We start from the raw sequence: 20,218 nt of genomic DNA, 5'->3' as shown, positions 1-20,218 counted from the left end.
ACGACAGCCGACCTTCACCGATCAGAGGCCCCAACGTACCAACCCGGTCAGAAGTTCTGGCTGTCCAACCGGGACGTCCGCCTGGGCCTGCCCTGCTGCAAGCTAAGTCCCAGATTCATTGGCCAATTCACCATCATCCAGCAGATCAATCCGGTCACGTACAAACTCCAGTTACCCCCTGAATACCGGATTCACCCCACATTCCATGTGTCTCTCCTTAAACCTCACCATCCTTCTGTCTCTCCCTCCACAGAACCTGGCGAAACCGAAGCCCCATCCCCCCCCCACTCCTCCTAGACGACGGCGCAGCCTATGCAGTTAGTGACATCCTGGTCTCCCGGCGGCGTGGTGGACAACCGGAATATCAAGTGGACTGGGAAGGATACGGTCAAGAGGAACGTTCCTGGGTCCCATGCAACGACATCCTGGATGCTAACTTACTCGACACCTTCCACTTCAATCATCCTGACCGACCAGCTCCCAGGGGAAGAGCACGTCAACCACGTCGTCGGGGTCCTCGGCCCTTAGGAGCGGGCCGTGGGGAGGGGGGTACTGTTACAAACACGCCAGGTTCCACCTCCACTCAATCACTACGCACGCCCTCACCGGAATACTAAGCACATCCACCTGATCCTCATCACCACCCAATGACCTCAGCACCATAAATACCACGCACTCAATCGATGTCCGGTCTAGTTCGCGACAAGGTCTTACCTGTATGCTAATTCTAAGGACTAACTCTTCCTCTACTTACCTCTCTCCACTTACTCGCACATCCATGCGAAGTCGGTGAAAGGTCTGCCCTTCTTTCCAATGGCGTGACCATTTCGAAAAAGTAGCTGCATCTTCTCCAACTCAGACGTCTTCAATAAAGCGAGGCTTCTTCCAGCAAGGCTCTCTTCAATACGACCTGTCTTGGCAGTTTTAATTCTTAGGCTCTCCTGATGACTTCGGGAACTCTCATGGTCCTTACTGCCTCTACTTAAAAAAATTTAGATCCTACTACGAAATTGTTTGTTTTGTTTTTTTCTTTTGCGTACATGCAATCCTGACAATAGAGTCTGGGAACATCGCGTCAGCAACGCAATGCATTCTGGGACTTTGGGACACGGACGCTGCTGTATGTATTGTATTGGATTGATAATAGACTGTTTTGTTTGCTCTCTACAGCTAAAAAATAAGTTAAAAGCTTGTTGTGTAATTAATTGCCATACTCGTACTCATGACCGGCATGGAAAAATAATTTGAATGGAGTGCGATTTTTCAGCTTTCCCGCTGGAAAACCGCAACTTGATTTCAGGCCTCCGAGTTAACAAAGCGGCATCACTAGGCTTGGTTAGCAGCAGTAAAAAGGAAATGAAGGATTGTCCCTTTGGTCTGATATATACACACGTATGTATGTGCATTTATATATATATATATATATATATATATATATATATATATATATATATAAAATATACAGAAATGTACGTTATATAAACAACTTTTTTTTGGATGTGATTAATCGATTTGACAGACTTACATTAAATGTTACCTATGCATGAACCACATCTCCTGCATTATCAGTGTTATGCATATTACATACCACCTGTTACAGTAATAAACGGCAAAATCAATCAATTCTGTATCTCTTTATTTGTGCGTCATAACACACTGAGGTTAATTTGCACAGTTTACAATAACACATATTAAAAAGTAAAGGGGCAGTGTAACACATAAAGGGTAATTTGGTATCCTTCAAGTATAGTACAGTAACCTTCAAGTATCAAGAACATAGATAATGTAATAAGTGAAAAAGGTACATAAAAAGACAATTGTTAAAATTTATTAATTCAAGACCTCTGTCCTAACCACCGCCGCATTTCTTTTAATATTAATCACTTTACTTACTAGCCAACTCCGTTCTTCTTATATCTTGTGTTTTCTGTGTCCGTTTGTTTCCATGGTTTCTCGCGCTGGTTTCACTGCAGCCAATGGGCGTATGAAACGTCATCAAGTAGCATTACGGCACAGTGTTCTTGGGAAATGTAGGAAGTACTGCCAGGGAAATAAATGACCAAGAGCATGTATCGTGCATGTAATGCCTCATTCTATATACACTCTTGCTAAATGGGGTAAGCACATGTACTTTCTCATTTCAGATGTGTATGTTCTTCTAAGAAGTAATGATTTGTTATACACCGATTCAGACACTGACGTCCACACCAATTGCTTTAACCATTCATTATAATGAATCAGCCCAAATGAGTCATTAGGTCACAAATCAGACTTTAGCAGACTTGTTGTGTGGGAATCCTGGCTGTTGGGACATCGCGAAAGATTTGTCAACACACACACACACACACACGCATGCACGCACACACACACACACACACACAAAACACCTAATAACTAGAGATTTTTTTTCTTTTTTTATATGGTGCTGAATAATTTTTGCAACAGAATAGGAAAGCATCCCACTGGATTATGTACTTGTAACGTGCAAGAGACAGTGAAGCATATAATGTTAGACTGCAAAAAGTATGAAGAAGATGGGGCAGAATTAAAGGCACAAATAGATTAACAAAGCATGACACTTTAAGCATTTATTAGGGAAAGCATCTGAGAGAATACACAATTTATTAATTTTATTTCTGAAAAACAAGTGACTTAATTTAATAGGATGTTTCTTTCACCTCTCATTTGATGTTATTTTAATATTCTCACTCCAGTCTAGTAGGGGGCGGTAATGCGCCTTTGAGATGAGCTGCCAACCGCGATTAAACCTGAAAGAAGAAGAGTCTCACGCATCTGTGATTCGACTGAAGAAAGGTGAGTACTTTTATTCAAATGTTTAAAGTGTTTGAAGAAAAAGAAAAACTTTTCAGAATAAAGTTAGCGCGTGCTAAACGTAAACAACGCTGATTACTTTTGCTTCGTCCAATTCACATTATGTCCCTTTTGGTATTCGTAAAAGTATGCCTAGTTTTCCGGCTGGTCTGCTGCGCGTGATTAAAGGCACAGCTCAGATCGATGCACGATGCAACTGTGCGGTGGACGAAGATTATAACTTGCTTAACACATCAACTCTTTTGTGTCGGTTTTTGTTCAAATCTAAGCATAAATACACATAAAAAAACCTATCCTTGTGGCACGACTGACACAGAAGAGTATAAGCTGACTGTATTGAGCTCAGATTCTCACAACACAGGAGACAAATCGTTATTTTTTGTTTTCTTTGTGTAGTTAGTGCTGATACTCAGTTTTGGGATGTAGAGCTTCAAAGTTTTTGCTTTCAATTTAGAAAAAAATTGTACAGGGAACAAGTTTCTTTAAAACATGAAACTGGCAGAGACCCTAAAGTATTCTAAATGTACGATATCAAATTATACTCAGATTTGTGATTTCTGGAATGGATCAAATGCAGATTTCTAAAACCTAGAATTATAAGGTAATATCTTGCAAAAAAATTAATCGAAGCAAATGTTTAAGAAAAACAAACAGTTATCATTTGTTTTAAAACATAAAATTAGTGTTGTAACAATGTGTTGACATGCATGAGAAAGTTATAGTAAATGGTTTTTATGACGTTTAATATTTTAGATATTTTCATGTTAAGCATAAAAGTTTTTAAGAATAAACGTTTTCAAGAATAAAAGTGTTAATATTTTGTACAGCGAAGAGGTTAAATTAAGGCAGGAATATGCTGTGTAATTTAACACATTATTGCAGGAATCATTGAAGTTAAAGTTTCCCTTTCTTTAGACCGAAAGCAGATTCTGTAATACATTTATCAGGACTTTATTAAACACAACGTGGGTCAGGTAAAATGTATTTCTCTCTAGACATCAGTATGGCTGAAATAAACATGGTAACGTTGATTGTTGTAACAAAAACCCAATCAGTTCAATTGTTGACTTTGACTTGAGGCTTAATATTGTAAAATGTAAGCCTTTTTAAGACTAAAAAAGCTGCAAGAAAACAGACAATGCTTCAGCAAAAGTGTTTAACAAAGTTAACTACACACGTCAGTTTTTATGATCAATGAGTATTTTGTATTATTGGTTAATATGTGAATCCGTTGACCAAACTATAAATGACACGAGTTGTGATCGGGACAAATGAATTTAGATGAGATTACATTAGATTAGACATTGTATTGATCCCAGAATAATTCCACTCTTGAATGTCACAGACTTCCGAAGCTTTGTTTGGTTGCATGCTTCTCTGCTCCACGGTCATTTGTCAGGAATGGTGGAGAAAACAAGTCCGACCACCAGGGGCCCATTTCACTAAGGAGGTTCAACCAACTCTGAGTTGACTTACCCTGAGATGGCATACTCTGAGTTTTCGGTTACAGAACAGCTGAAATTAGTTGGTTTAATCAACTCTAAATTGAAGGACTCACTAATAACTCACCTTCACGTTGTTCCAAACCAGTAAAGCCGCATTCAGACTGTACGATTTTAGCCCATTTTTTGGCTCACAGACAGGTTTTGAGAAATCACCAACAAATGCTCTCAGTCCCTCCATTGAAGCTGTGTGTACGGTATACTGTCCATGTCCAGAAAGGTAAGAAAAACATCAAAGTAGTCCATGTGACATCAGAGGGTCAGTTAGAATTTTTAGAGCACAAATAATTGCTTGCAGTAGCTCTGCTATTAAATTTGTCAAAATTGGAATCCATATATAGCTATGATCAGCTGTTCTTTCATCTTGACCGAGCTTTCAACGTTGTTATGGGAAAGGATGAAGCTGAATGTTTAGTTCTTGTCACATGATCTGCGGTGCGCTTGCAGCATTTTGAAAAGTTTAGATGGTTTTTAACTCGATGTGGTGCGGACGCGCCTGGCGGTCGCTTCCATTATGAGCGCGCATACTGCTACACTGAGAATAACGAACTTGAGCACGCAAAAGGCGGCCCCTGAAGACTGCGGTCTTTTACAGTACTTCAAATATGCCATGGAGAATCACAGAAAGTGACCGAATTCAAGAACATTGTTGCGGCATCTCTGAAGCAACAAACTTGGAGAATGCAGTGAAAACTCCTCTTCTCGCGTCTGCCCTAGACCCTCAGCACAAACATCTCAGGTTTCTCGATGATAACGCAAGAGAAGTAAGAAAAAATAACTTTTTTGAACATTATCAGAACATTTTCCTTGATGCGCGTGGTGCGTCACCAACGATGAAGAGGATGCAATGCCCACTCGTCGGAGAAGGCTGAGCCAGTTGTTCAGCGATGATTACAGAGAATAAAGCCGTAAACACGAAGCGCTTCACAAAACTTATTCGTTTAGCACACCGTTATTTGTGAGTCCTGACAATGTCTGTGCCATCAGAGTGTTTTCACCATGGCCGGCCTTATTGTTTACAGACTAAGGAGTCGACTTTCCCCCGATCATGTTTACATGCCTGTGTTTCTTAACAAGAACATGTAAAACAATAGCGAAAAAGATTTTCACAGTTATGTGTAGACTACGTTCTACAATTGCTGCAGGCTGCTTTACGTTTTTTCTTTCACTTTATTATTATTATTTTTTTGCTTTTAATCTGTACTTTTGTTTGTTTGCACGCATTGTTAAATGTTTTCAGCTACAAAACACGATGTGTAATGTTCAAGCTTATTGTGTGTAAACTTGTTCAAAATGACGAAAAAAATAAATGTTGCTGAAAAATAACGTCTGTCTCATTAAACTTAATTTAAATAAACGAATATTCGAATATTATTTTTTTTGTAAGCTCAAATATTCCAATGTGATAGTTGTGGAAAATGCCCATCCCTAAAATTAATACAAGATGCAGTCAGCCAGACGATAACATTATTAACAGCAATTATTATATGATGTAATCACACTTGTAGCAATATTTGTTAGTTCTGTTTGTTGATTCAGGGTTAGCATCATCTGGGGTCCTCTGAGGGTCAGCATCATCTCTTCTCTGGTGTTCTGGATCCAGACTGGAGCTTGTGTAAATCCCGTGGCAAAACAGAGAAACAAATAGAGACATCATTAGCATAGCTGCTGATCCAACAAAGTAAAATTTATTAGTTTAACCCAAGCTAAAGAATAATAATATCCATTTGATCAGATGCAACTGCAGTCACAATTTAAGAGATGCATTATTTGAATGCTTGGTGAAAGAAATGAGTTTTTAACAGCGAGAGTGTGTCTGAACCCCTAACATTATCAGGAAGGCTATTGCAGTGTTTGGGAGAAAAAATTTGAAAAAGCTCTACCTCCTTTAGTGCACTTTGCTATTCTAGAAACTACCAAAAGTCCAGAGTTTTGTGACCTTAGGGAATGTGATGGATTGTAAGGAGCTAAACTATTTAGGGCCTTATAGGTAAGTAATGATAATTTAGTAATTGATACTGAACTTAAAAGGTAGCCAGTGCAGAGACTGTAATATTGGGGTAATATGATCATATTTTCTTGACAAACGTCAACGTTGCATGACAAAACTTCTCCAGGCCCCCAAAATATCCTTAGACCTCAAAGGGTTAAGGGAACACTTCACTTTTTTTTTGAAAATGGACTCATTTTCCAACTCCCTTAAGGCGGGTGTACACGGTGCGAATTCGGATGGTCGGAAGATCGTATGTCCACACACACGGCACGAGTTATTTTATCTGAAAATCGTACGGACGAGATGATATACGACATGATTTTACAACCTGCGAATTCCAGAAGCAATCGCACGAAGTTGATAGACGCGTTCGACTTGAAGCAGCGCTGCACGCACAGAAGGATCACTGTATGACATTACCGAGAGAGCGATATGAGAGCATACATATCCAATGCATTTAAATCGCTCTCGCGGTACTTTGATGTCATACAGGTGATCATTCCATACACGTACAGGTTATTTTTCAGCAAAAGGAAACCGGGACGTTTTGTTACCCTGTGTGTATGTGTTCTTGTATATGGTTTATAAATATCTGAAATGGGTATTAAAATGTAAACATGGTTTGTGAGGACAATTACTGTGCACTCGTAAACCAAATGGCTTTAAAAAATACTATACGGCGTTTAATATAAATTTTAAACATGCATTTTTTGTGATGGATAGAGGTAGTCTATGGGGATATACAGTATAGAATACCGTTACGTTTATGGAGAGTCCCTGTAAACTACATATGCGTGTGTGTGAGCGAGAGAGGGAGAGAAAGAGAGAGAGAGAACTAAAAAGGCATTGGAATACATTGCTAGAAACATCATACAGCGCTCGCTGTTCCTGTCAGACTTCAGCTGCCGTCTTCGTCTTTCTTCTGTGGTTTTCCTAGTTCGTGATTGGTCAACTTCAGATAAATCAACAAATCGGCTCATTCAACAGCACAAATGGCACAAATTCAAACTGATAGCTCACAAACTTTTTAGACCGGTTTAAAAATGATCGGGAGGTCGGGAAGTGCTCGTAAGCCACTTTGCTCGGCTCGTAATTCATCGCAAATGATACGAGCCGTGACCATACAAGAATACGCGATTTCCACACGATTGAAAAAAATCGCATGCGAACTCGTACGACAGCAAAAATCGCACCGTGTACGCCCGCCTTTAGAGATAAACAGTTGAGTTTTACCACTTTTTTTTTTTTTTTTTGAAAATGGGCTCATTTTCCAACTCCCTTAGAGATAAACAGTTGAGTTTTACCGATTTCAAATCCATTCAGCCGATCTGGTGGTAGCACGCTTAGCATAGATCATTGAATCTGATTAGACCGGCAGTCTCTCGTTCAAAAAATGACTAAAGAGCTTCGGTATTTTTCCTTGACTCATCTGTAGTTACATAAGCCTCTTTCACACTGCCATTCCAGCAAATACAGGGGTAAAGTGTTCCGGCAATTGTTCCCGGGTCGCTAAATTTTGCACTTTCACACTGCCAGTGATGACCCGGGATATGTGCATGTTATACTTTCACTGAAGCAAGCGAACGATCTCGGCGTCAGCGTGGAAGGTGAGGAACTAATTGATCTCTGCTTCATTACAGTTTGCACATACTTTTTCATCGCGAATGTTGACCCTCCGTCAAAACAGCCGGTAAAAGAGTCGCGTGATAACGCTCGTCATCACTTCGACACGGAATTAGATCTGGCTTTGGTTCACACAGCGCTCGTCCCGGGTTGAATCTGGCAATGTTACTAGGTCCCCGACCCGGGTTCAATGCGGGAATCAATCCCGGGACGTGGTTGCTTTCACACAGAAGGCGACCCGGCAATGTTCCGGAAATATGACTGGTCCGACGTGCAGTGTGAAAGGGGCTATAGTGTAATAAGACTGGAAAATGAAAAGTTGGGATTTTTTAGGCAGACATGGATAGGAACTATACTCTCATTCCAGTGTAATAATAAAGGAACATAACTGTCGTACTCTGGGTGCAGCAGGCGCAGTGATATGATGCAGCACCTGAAAATAGTCTTGCTGCATAATATTGTGCCTGCTGTAACCATTGTATGGCATCAAGTTTCCTTGATTATTACACTGGTATGAGAGTATAGTTCCTATATAACCTCTTTGGTCATTTTTGAATTAGATGCTAACAGTCTAATCAAGTTTAATTATCTATGCCAAGCTAAGCTAAAAATACTAGCACCAGATCATGAGATCGGCTGAATGGATTTGAAAACGGTAAAACGCAACTATTTAACTCTATGGGGAGTTGGAAAGTTTGGAAAGTGTTCCTTTAACTGGAAATATCATAAATGTTTTGTAGTTAATAGGGAATTAAGAGCACTCCACACTTCTTTATATAAAATCTATGATGTTCATAACTTAAGGAATCTGTGATTTTAATATTTTACAGATCCTTGAAACACACCATTATAAAGATGGCATTTATTAAAGAGGAGAGTGAAGACTTGAAGATTGAAGAAACATTCGGTCTCAATCATGAAGATACCGAGGAACAAACAAAGATGGAGTTTATTAAAGAGGAGAGTGAAGACATGAAGATTGAAGAAACATTCGGTCTCAATCATGAAGATAATGCGGAACAAACAAAGATGGATTTTATTAAAGAGGAAAATGAAGAAACAGTCAGACTCAAACATGAAGAAGATACTGAGGAACAAAGAAAGATGGAGTTTATTAAAGAGAAGAGTGAAGACATTAAGACTGGAGAAATATTCAGTCTCAATCATGAAGATACTGAGGAACAAACAAAGATGGAGTTTATTAAAGAGAAGAGTGAAGACATTAAGATTGGAGATATATTGAGTCTCAATCATGAAGATACTGAGGAACAAACAGGTTGGTTTTTTATTATCAAAGCGGAACTCGCTCATTAAAATCTCCAGCTCTACAGAAAGGGTTTAGAAAAACGTCATGATTTTTGCAACGTTTTGGGGTGGCCACCTTTAGCGAGGCAAAATAGGGAACACCGGGTCTTTTTAATTCATTCATTCAAGTTTATGTGTATAGTGCTTTTTACAATACGAATCGTTACAAAGCAACTTTACAGGAAATAATGTTTCTACAATATTTACTAGTAGCTTATGGTGGTGACTGTCAGTTTGTGCATGTTTCACAGGATTTTTAGAAATAATTTATACAAGACGTAGTCAGAACGATGAACATTATTAATTAATAATTGTTATATGATGCAGTCACACATGTAGCAATAATTGTTAGTTCTGTTTGTTGATTCAGGGTTAGCATCATATGAGGTCCTCTGAGGGTCAGCATCATCTCTTCTCAGGTGTTCTGGATCCAGACTGGAGCTTGTGTAAATCCTAGGTACCACAGGGTGTAAATCCCATGGCAAAACATAGAAACAAAATAGAGACATCATTAGCATAGCTGCTGATCCAACAAAGTAAAATTAGTTTAACCCAAGCTAATGAATAAAAATGCACATTTGATCAGATGCAACTACACTCACAATTTAAGAGATACATTATTTGAATGCTTGGCGAAAGATGCGTTTTTAATCTAGATTTAAACAGAGAGAGTGTGTCTGAACCCCGAACATTATCAGGAAGGCTATTCCAGAGTTTGGGAGCCAAATGTGAAAAAGCTCTACCTTCTTTTGTGGACTTTGCTATCCTAGGAACTACCAAAAGTCCAGCATTTTGTGACCTTAGGGTGCGTGATGGGTTGTAGCGTGGTAGAAGGCTAGTTAGGTACGTAGGAGCTAAACCATTTAAGGCCTTATAGGGAAGTAATGATAATTTGTAACTGATACGGAACTTAATAGGTAGCCAGTGCAGAGACTCTAAAATTGGGGTAATATGATCGTATTTTCTTGACCTGGTAAGGACTCTAGCTGCTGCATTTTGGACGACCTGTAGCTTGTTTATTGATGAAGCAGGACAACCACCTAGAAGTGCATTACAATAGTCCAGTCTAGAGGTCATGAATGCATGAACTAGCTTTTCTGCATCAGAAACAGATAACATGTTTCGTAGCTTGGCAATGTTTCTAAGATGGAAGAATGCAGTTTTTGTAACATTGGAAATATGATTTTCAAAAGACAAATTGCTGTCTAATATAACACCCAGATTTCTGACTGTAGAGGAAGTAACAGTACATCCGTCTAGTTGCAGATTGTAATCTACAAGATTCTGTGTAGTGTTTTTTGGTCCAATAATTAATATCTCCGTCTTATCCGAATTTAATTGGAGAAAATTATTTGTCATCCAATCTTTTACATTTTTAACACACACTGTTAGCTTAGATTATTTAGAAGTTTCATCTGGTCTTGTTGAGATATATAGCTGAGTATCATCAGCATAACAGTGGAAGCTAATTCCGTATTTTCTAATAATATTACCAAGGGGCAACATGTATATTGAAAATAGAAGGGGACCTAGGACGGATCCTTGTGGCACTCCATATTTTACTGATGATAAATGAGATGACACCCCATTTAAGTAAACAAAATGGTAGCGATCGGACAGGTAGGATCTAAACCATCTTAGAGCCTGCCCTTGAATACCTGTATAGTTTTGTAATCTATCTATTAGTATGTCATGCTCTATGGTGTCGAACGGAGCACTAAGATCAAGTAAGACTAGAAATGAGATGCAGCCTTGATCTGACGCAAAGGGCAGGTCATTGGTAATTTTAAGTGCAGTTTCTGTGCTATGGTGGGGCCTGAAACCTGACTGAAATTCTTCATACAGATCATTTTTATGCAGCAAGGTGCTCAATTGAGCAGACACAACTTTTTCTAAAATTTTTGACATAAATGGAAGATTTGAAATAGGCCTATAATTTGCCAGTACACTAGGATCTAGTTTTGGTTTCTTAATAAGAGGCTTGATAACTGCCAGCTTGAATGGTTTTGGGACGTGACCTAAAGATAACGACGAGTTAATGATATTGAGAAGCGGTTCTTCGGCTACAGGTAAACTCTTTCAGTAATTTAGTTGGGTACAGGATCTAATAAACATGTTGATGTTGTTGCGTCTTCAAGGCAACAGCGTCATAAACAAAACTGAATATACAAAAATAAAACATAGAAGAAAAGTGCTCACCAATAAACTAATGTCTGATACACCCAAGATCTCTACATGCAGGTATATAGATCATAGGGGTGGCACGGTTCAACTTTTTCATGGTTTGGTTTATTTCATTGTTTTCGAGTTACAGTTTCGGTACGGTTTGTGCTATGTTTATGGAGTATATGGACTATACTTAAAAACAAAAATCTATCTATGAGCAACAGCACAAATAAATACAATAGAGTAAAGATACAAATGAAATAAATGGTGATTTTATAGAATTGGCTTAAGTACAGAAATTTTGTTTGAATTTGTCCATTTAAACACAATACTTCTGAGATAGCTTATATTTGTGCGCGTTCTGAGGCGTTGGTTTGCTTGCTTCGGATGAGCAAACACACATCTTCACACTGCACGCACAAGCTCGCGTCCTCTGGCTCTTAAATCTTTCAACTTATGAGTTTAGTTTAAACACAGATATCAGTGTGTGCTGTTCAGTTCTCATCTGTTCGCACGTGCTATCAGCACCAGGGGCGGAGCCAGACGATGTAAACATTCGGAGCTTAGCCCAAACCTGGGGGGTCCTGGGGCATACTCCCCCGGAGAGCTTTATTTTCCATTTACGTCAGCTAAATGCACTATTTTTCAGGCTGTTTGAGATAATAGAATCCCTAGAAATCTATACACAATCTGGGAAAATTATGATAGTTACAAAATCACCCAGTAGAGCCTACAACCTATTTTGTATTTAATTGTTCTCCAGTTTTAATGAATCCAAAACACCAAAAAGTAGTAATACTTTTTTATATTATTACAGGCGCATCTCAAAAATGATGAATATTTTTGAAAAGGTCATTGTGCTGCACCACCAGGACAAGAATGACAGATTAAATTCTCAGTAAACCTTCGCAGGTGTTTTGAGTTGATTAGCTGATTAGATATCCTGTCAGATCGTATAAGTTTTGTAAGCCCCTATCATCAAGATTAAAACTATAAAAGGCTTGAAATATTTTACTTATGTAATGAATGTCAAATTTATTAAAGATTTACTTTTCAAATTTATGTATGGGGGAAAAAAAATAACTTTTCCACGATATTGATGCATCTGTACTTGGAATTGTTGTCATCAGGAGGAGGAAATATACTTTGTCTTTTTAATCTTCTTTATCATTATATTTCTCAATTAATTTCTTCTCCCACTAATGTGCCGAGATTAGCTGTAAAACATGCCCTGAGATTATTATTTACAATTAGCCACCCTCCGCTCTGCCCCCGATCAGCATCCGGGTGATGACGGAATAAATGACAGATTCCAGCATAAGGAATTCACATTGAACGAGAGTGCATGGTTTGTCCATGTATTTTTTTTTTATGTCTGGGAGAATCCAGAATGCACATACAGTTACAGAAACATATATTAGCTGAACCGTTTGTTTTACGTGTTATTATAGCAAACCATATTACAGATGCTTTGTCCGATTTAAGTTGAACCCGTTCCAAGCGCGTGGCGAACCGTGTGTGGTTTTTTTGAGCAAAGCTACAAGCCAGCGGTGAGCTGACAAAAACATCAGATCACACAGCGGTATAGCCAGCCGTTAAAACCCAAGAACCTAACACAAACACATTCCACGAGTGCACACAACAGTCACAATACATAACTTCACACACCCTTCTTCCCGCCAATGTTCTCCTTTTGAACCTCTCGGACAAGAGCGCGATTGGAGAAGGAAACGTGTTGTCATAATTATCTAATGATGAATGACAGCAAAGATAGCCAATAGAATCCAAGAAAGGCAGCATTTAGGAGCTTGGGAGTAAGGACAAATAGACAAAAAGAAATAACACACAGCTCAAAAAGTTGCAGTCTGTAACCATAACTAAACAGCTTCTGGTCCTCCGTAACATCCATAGTAGAGAAAAATACTATCAGGGTCATTGGAGACCAGAAACTGGTTTGGTTTCCCACATTCATCATAGTACTTAGATGTTCAGCAAGAAAAATAAATTATTACAGGTTTGAAACAACTTGTGCATGTTTAAACGAAAATGTTTTGACCGTCCACCATGAGCAACAGAATGCTTCTTTGCAAACTGCACGTTCATCATTAGTTACTTGACCGACACACTGATAACTTTCCCATTCAGCCCTACATCTGGAGAGCCTTGTTTTCAAAGGACAGATGTGAGCTCTAGATATTTTATTATGTGAGGTTTAGGGAATTCTGCTTAAAAAGTGTGCAATCTTGAGACTTTGGTGCTATGGATACAAAGATGCCAAAATGCAATCATGTGAAAATGGGCTTCTCAAATACTTAATTTTAAATTCAGTTATAATTGCTTACTATTGTAAACAGAACTCTGGCCTTTGTAATGTTACCGTACAATGTTATTGTATATTTGCCTTTAAGAATATCACATTTTATTATTAGGTGATTCAACACAAAGATGTTTTGCCAGCTAAGAAGATCAGCACTTTTAGAGTTTCATCTCCCTATCTGATGTGAGCATAAGTATTGGAACAGTGTTTAAAAGTGTCCTGTTGCATTAATTCTTCAGATATTAAAAGCAGGGAATGTGTCTTATCAGTTATATCCATTGCTTCTGCATTCTAAGTCCTGCATTCGACAATGGCGCTCACAAACCAGGATGAAGGCCAGGAAGCCGACTCTGAAAGAAAAGCAAGCAATGTGGATGCTGAAAGAAATGAAGTCAATTAGAACTATAGGAAATCAAAGAGCATGGAGAAATCAAGAGTTTGGACACTACCGGCGACATCAGCAACCAACAACGACCTGATTGGCTGAGAACAACAACTGTAGTTGATGACAGAATTCATAAAAGCTGTGAAAATGAGCCCTAAAATACATTTTTGTAAAATCACCCAAAAAATTAAAGCTGGGGTGATGCTCTGTCAATCTACAGTCTGCAGGAGAATTTGACACAGAATTACAGAAGCTACACAGCAAACCTCTGATTAGCACCAAAAATAGAAAGGCAAGATTCTTCACAAATGTGAGCCAGTAGAGTTCCGGAACTGAGTTGATGGACCGATGAGACAAAGATTAACCTTCATCTAAGTGATTGAAAAGCAAAAGTGTAGAGAAAAAAGGAATTGCTAATAATCCAAGCACACAACCTCATCTGTAAAGCTTGGTGGAGGTGGTGTCATGGAATGGGCTAAAACAGGACCTCTTCATTTTAATGATGACTAAAGATATAATTGCAGTAGCAGAATGAATTTGGAAGGGTAAACCATCATCTTGGCTACCAATATTCAAGAAAATTCCCCCAAACTCGTTAGAAATCACTTCATACTGGATCAGGACAATGACCCAAAACACCGTCAGTTCAGTCAAGACTTTATCAGGGCAAAGAAATGTAAAGTCTTAGATTTCCCAAATCAATCTCCAGATTTATATCCGATTGAACATTAATTTCACCAGCTTTAGAGACTAAAGACAGAAACTCCCCAAAACAAGCAGCAGTTGGAATTGGCTGCATTAAAGGCTGGGGAAAAGCATTTCAAAGCAGAAGACCAAGAGTCTGCTGATGTCTACGGGTCGCAGACTCACTGCTCTGATTTCATGTAAGGGATCTGCAACTAAATATTAGCTTTTGATCTTTTACTTAACTGCCTTAAATTCAAATGTTCCAATAGTTATCCTCGCATCAAATAGTGTTATGAACTTTTAAAATTGCTGTCCTTTTCATTTGGTTAAACATGTATGTGTCGAAAGACCTAATAATATTAAAGCTGCAAGCAGGATTTTTTTGGGGTTCAAGCAGTTTAGGCCTCTGAGGTGGTCTCAGCCAACCTGGATGTATGGCTGACAGTTAAACACATCCAAAATGGAGAATAAGCTAACAGACAGACACACACACTGAAATTAAGTGATTTTAATAATATATTAATACTCTATAAGCATATGCACACACACACTCTCACAAAGACACACATATACATGCACACACATTTTGTTGCAGATATAGATATTTGAAATAAGTTGAAATTGAAATTTCCTTAATTAACCTTTATAACTATTATAGTGTTATTTTTTGGCCAAATCTCTCTTAAATTTTGCATGCTTTTTTAGAATGAATTATGCATTATTTTACACAGTCTTGAGAATTTTTGGCTTTCTGTTTGTATTAATAGGCCTTTGGGTACACTACGTAAAGAACATATTATAAAATGCCGGTATATAGTTGCCCAAATGCAAATGTTCATTATTTTTGATAATGATTGACCTAGAGAGGCTAGAGTATTGTACTGAAGTGGATTTATTGATTTTCAGCTTAATCCCTTGGACTAGTTTGTTAAAATAAGTTATTTAATTTATTTTACATTATATTTAAATAACAGATTTATTTAAAACATTGGTCCCAGAGGCAAAGTTGTTCAGAATGAGATCTATCATATGATATGAAGATCTAGTGTTTGTGCGCATATATGAACATTTTCATCCAATTTGAGGCCATTTAATATATAAATCTTGTGTTTTGAGACCTTTTCTACTGTTATAGCACCACATATGGTCAGATCTCCATGAAACTATGCATCCTTGTTAAGAGTCATCTGCTACATGTTTTCAGCATGTTTCATAAAGTTTTGAGTTTTCATTTAATTTTATAGGCTTTTGGGTATTTTGACCACACCCCTTTTCTAAATTAGCCTGTTGTAGCTAACCAAAGGACAAAATTTAACATTATTTTGATCATTATTGATCTAGAGAGTCCAATTGTTCTGTCGTGGTTTGATTGAGATTAAGCGAAAATCCTAGGACAAGTTCACGAAAGTAGGTTTTTAACACATTTGTAAATAATGAACAATTAGATTAACAGCATTAGTCCCAGAGGCAAATTTGGTCAGAATGAGGAGATCTATCATATGATATAAAGATCTAGTGTTTGTGTAATTATATGAATATGTTCTACCATTTCAGGTAAATTTTCTATTGAAATTGTGTGTTGTTGATGCCTTTTTTACAGTTATAGCGCCACCTATGGTCCGATCACCATGAAACTGTGCATGATTGTTAAGAGTCATCTGACAAATGTTTTGACCATGTTTCGGAAAGTTTTGCATTTTTGTTTAGGTTTTATAGGCTTTTGGGTATATTTGGCCACACCCCTTTTATAAATGTTACAAGTAACCACAGGACAATTTTCAACAGTTTTTAAATAATTATTAATCTATTGAGTCCACAGAATATTACTGCAGTAGTTTGGTTCCGATTGGGTAAAAAAACCTTAGGACTAGTTCGTAAAAGTAGGTTTTAAATTTGATTGTGCATATTTAATTAACGTTTTATTGACAACCTTGATCCCAGAAGCAAAGTTGTTCAGAATGAGGAGATTTATCATATGATATGAAGATCTGTTGTTTGTGTGAATATAAGAGCATTTTCAAGCAATTTGAGGCAATTTACCATACAAGTCTTGTGTTTTTGAGACCTTTTCTACTGTTTGAGTGCCACCTATGGTCCGATCTCCATGAAACTTTGCATGATTGTTAAGAGTCATGTGCTACATGTTTTCAAGTTTTGTAAAGTTTTGAGTTTTTGTTGCGGTTTTATAGGCTTTTCTTCAAATGTGGGCACGCCCCTATTATAAATAGCTAACCAAAGGATAAAATTCAACATTTTTTTTGATAATTATTGATTTAGAGAGTCCAGAGAATTACTGCAGTGGTTTGGTCCTGATTGGGCGAAAATCCTAGGACTAGTTCGCAAAAGTAGGTTTTTAACATATTTGTGAATAATTAATGAACGATTTTAATTTACAGCTATAGTTCTTTAGGCAAAGTTGTGCACTATGAGGAGATCTATCAAATACTATGCATATTGTGTGAATCTGTGTAACACCACGTGATTACTGAGCAAAAAAATCTCATTAGTGACAACTAGTGGCTGATTTTTTTCAAAATTCTTATAGACCTTTAGGGCCATGAGTTGAACATGCCCACCGAGTTTCGTTCCGATTGACCTCCGTTAACATTGTCAAAAAGGTGCTTAAAATTCATTGGCCAATTGCGGACATGTTTTTTTAGATACACCAATGTCCTCATAGACTCTTGTGGTACAATGACACGGCATACCAATTTAAGTCGATCGGGCTTACGGTTGTGTAGTTATAGCCATTTTTATGTTTTTATCTCTTATAGCGCCACCAAGTGGCAGATCTGTGCAATTTTTTATTTGATCAAAGCTTTAGCTCATTAAAATGTGTTCCAAGTTTGGTTAAGATATCTCATTTTGTTCACGAGTTCTGGCCTTTTGCATAAAATTGGTCCTCAACTTAAGGTATTAGTGCCCCCTTGCTACAATGAGTGAAAATTTCACTTTTTTTTGATAATTATTGATATTGACTGTCCAGAGAACATTTCGGCACTGGTTTTATTCCGATTGGCTGAAAAACCTAGGATTAGTTTGCAAAAGTAGGTTACAGACATAAGTCAAATTGGTGGGAAAAAGAGGGCTCCTAGACCCAAAATCAGAGTGACCGTTATTTATTCTGCATGACCAAAGAATTCCAAAAATAAAAAATATTTGAGTCTACGACAAGCGCTTTAGGAGCTATGAGCAAAATAGCGTTTTTGATCGCTGTAGTGCCCCCCATAGGCCGATTGGGCTGAGACTTTGTCAGAATGTCTCCTCGGGGAGCTCTACCTTTTGGCCAAGTTTCAGCTCTCTAGGCCTTACGGTTTGGTCTGCACGATCAGTTATAACTGAGAGAAATAATAATAATATTGATAAAAAATCCTTACAATTACAATAGGGTTTCAGCACTGCGTGCTTGAACTAGAGATTGACCGATATGGGTTTTTCTATTGCCAATGTTTAGAGTTCAGGGTCAGCCGATGGCCCATGTGTGCTGCCGATATCATGAAGTTATCGATATCCCCTTCAATGGCATGCTAAAATGACACACTAATAATAAGTGGATGCACGACATTCGCAACAGTTTCCTTCGTATATTCGGTTTGTCCGCATTGTTTAAACACATTTATCATTCAATGGAACTGTGCGTATGATTTAGACACTTACATTTCTGCTCCGTCCATGCAATAAATACAGCTGTCGATGGCTCCGGTAACTCCGTCGGTAAGATGCAGAGAGCCATTGACAAACTACAGAAAAGTAAAACTACTTCACGTTAGCATTACTGGCCACGAGTCCTATAGATCACACGTCAGCTGCGTCAGAGACGAACGGAGCGCGAGCGCAATCCTGTGACAGTCTCAGGCGGTAAACAGTGGAGTGCGTGAAGGACCCATAAGAGGCACTCTTCAAGGTCTCCATTAATTCGTGTGTGTGTAGTAATTTAATGTGTATACATTTTGAAAGCATTGAATCGCTATAGAAATCGCGATTCATTCGATTCTTAGCATTTTGAATCGATTACTGTCCGAGATCGGCGATTCACGATTCCAAAATCATGTTTCAAGATCAATGCATATGAATCGACAGGGTTTGTAATCTATGCATCGAGAAAATGAGTGAATCGTTACACCCCTACAACGTGCATTTTTTTTTTGTTTGCTTTAGATTACAAGAGCACACATCTTCTGTTTATATTGTGTGTGCACAAATAAAAGTATTTTATTTATTTATTTTTATGTCTCAGCTGTCTCGATCGCGCCAGAGCCTGGGGCACACGTATTCCAGCAATTCAAACTTGCATCGCAGTCTGTTAATAAAATGCTTGCTCATCCTCATATGCATGCACACACGCATGTGCTGTCATGATCTAATGCACTGTATACCGGAATTTTAAAAACCCAAAAATTCAAAATCTGCCATTTCACAGAACAGAATCCAGCAGGTTCAAATTAAGTACTGGTCATAATATTCACACAAATATTTAAAGTGAGCAGCAGTGTTTTTTTCACACCTCAAATGTATGGCACGCTCTCTTCATTTTATCAAATGGTCATAATCACATCTATTCATTTTTTCTGATACCCATTCAGTTCAAGTAAGAATGTGGTTTTTGTGTGGATTTTGCACATCATGTCATGCCATTGACTGCATGGCTGCAATAGATGCATTCATTCTGCAGCATTAAGGTTAATGATTAATTAATTATTTCATCGTTAATTTAAACGATGATCGATCATGGAAATGATCGAAAATTGACATGCCTAATATAAATGCATATTTGCTGAATGCTGAGGGAAAAATGAGAAAGTATTATAATGTTTGCCTTTCTAATTCAATATTATAAAAAAATCAGCCAAACAGAAAAACTTATCAGCTGATGCTGATAATTAAAAAATGGCAAATATTGTCCGACCTCCCTTTAAAGAAATCATGGATTTAACGGAAGAGGTAAAGTTTTATAAATGTTGTGTTTGATGGCATAATTTTCAAAAGTGAGTTCAACTATTTGCTGTATGTAGATTACATACAGAGTTAGGGCTGTCACTTTTTATTCAATATTTTAATATGCATTCGAACATGACATGAAATATCCGTAATCGAACTATAAATAAAATATCTGTTTTTTAAAATGCCATGTGTAGCGCATTCTTTACAGTCTATGATTAGACAGCTTTTTTTCTTTTTTTCTTTGCCATCTTATCCAGTAGAGGACACTCTAGACGTATTGTAGCATAGGCCCATGACCAAATCAAGTGAATAATAGCTAGTAGCCAGACACGTCTGTGCGCTCCGAACATGTGTTCTCCACCGCGGGGAACATTTTAAATAAAAAGAGAGCCGCACTTAATCCAGATCAAGTTGATAGACTGGTGTTTTTGCAAAAAATATTAAAAAATGAATTAGGCTAGGCTATA

The 20,218-nt window shown here is 37.9% G+C and overlaps 2 protein-coding genes and 1 pseudogene across 3 annotated transcripts in view; 2 read left to right on the top strand and 1 right to left on the bottom strand.

Moving 5' to 3' along the window:
* Positions 1–20,218, bottom strand: part of LOC127955916 (gastrula zinc finger protein XlCGF57.1-like) — a 703,806-nt gene that overhangs the window by 49,661 nt on the left and 633,927 nt on the right. The gene's annotated exons all lie outside the window — the stretch shown is intronic.
* Positions 1–20,218, top strand: part of LOC127956002 (gastrula zinc finger protein XlCGF8.2DB-like) — an 85,654-nt gene that overhangs the window by 35,880 nt on the left and 29,556 nt on the right. Inside the window, exon 1 of one of the 2 annotated variants that reach the window (XM_052553745.1) lies at positions 2,796–2,814. The exons of the other annotated variant lie outside the window; for it this stretch is intronic. The gene's annotated coding sequence lies outside the window, so the exon portion shown is untranslated. Of the gene's footprint in view, positions 1–2,795; positions 2,815–20,218 lie in introns of those variants that run through there. 2 annotated transcript variants of the gene reach the window in all.
* LOC127955977 (gastrula zinc finger protein XlCGF57.1-like) overlaps positions 1–20,218 on the top strand; it is a 202,483-nt pseudogene that overhangs the window by 176,638 nt on the left and 5,627 nt on the right.

The sequence above is a fragment of the Carassius gibelio genome, chromosome B4, assembly GCF_023724105.1.
Source record: "Carassius gibelio isolate Cgi1373 ecotype wild population from Czech Republic chromosome B4, carGib1.2-hapl.c, whole genome shotgun sequence".
Lineage (NCBI taxonomy): Eukaryota > Metazoa > Chordata > Actinopteri > Cypriniformes > Cyprinidae > Carassius > Carassius gibelio.
Note: the sequence above shows the minus strand (reverse complement) of the source record. Positions and strands in the feature narration are given on the sequence as shown.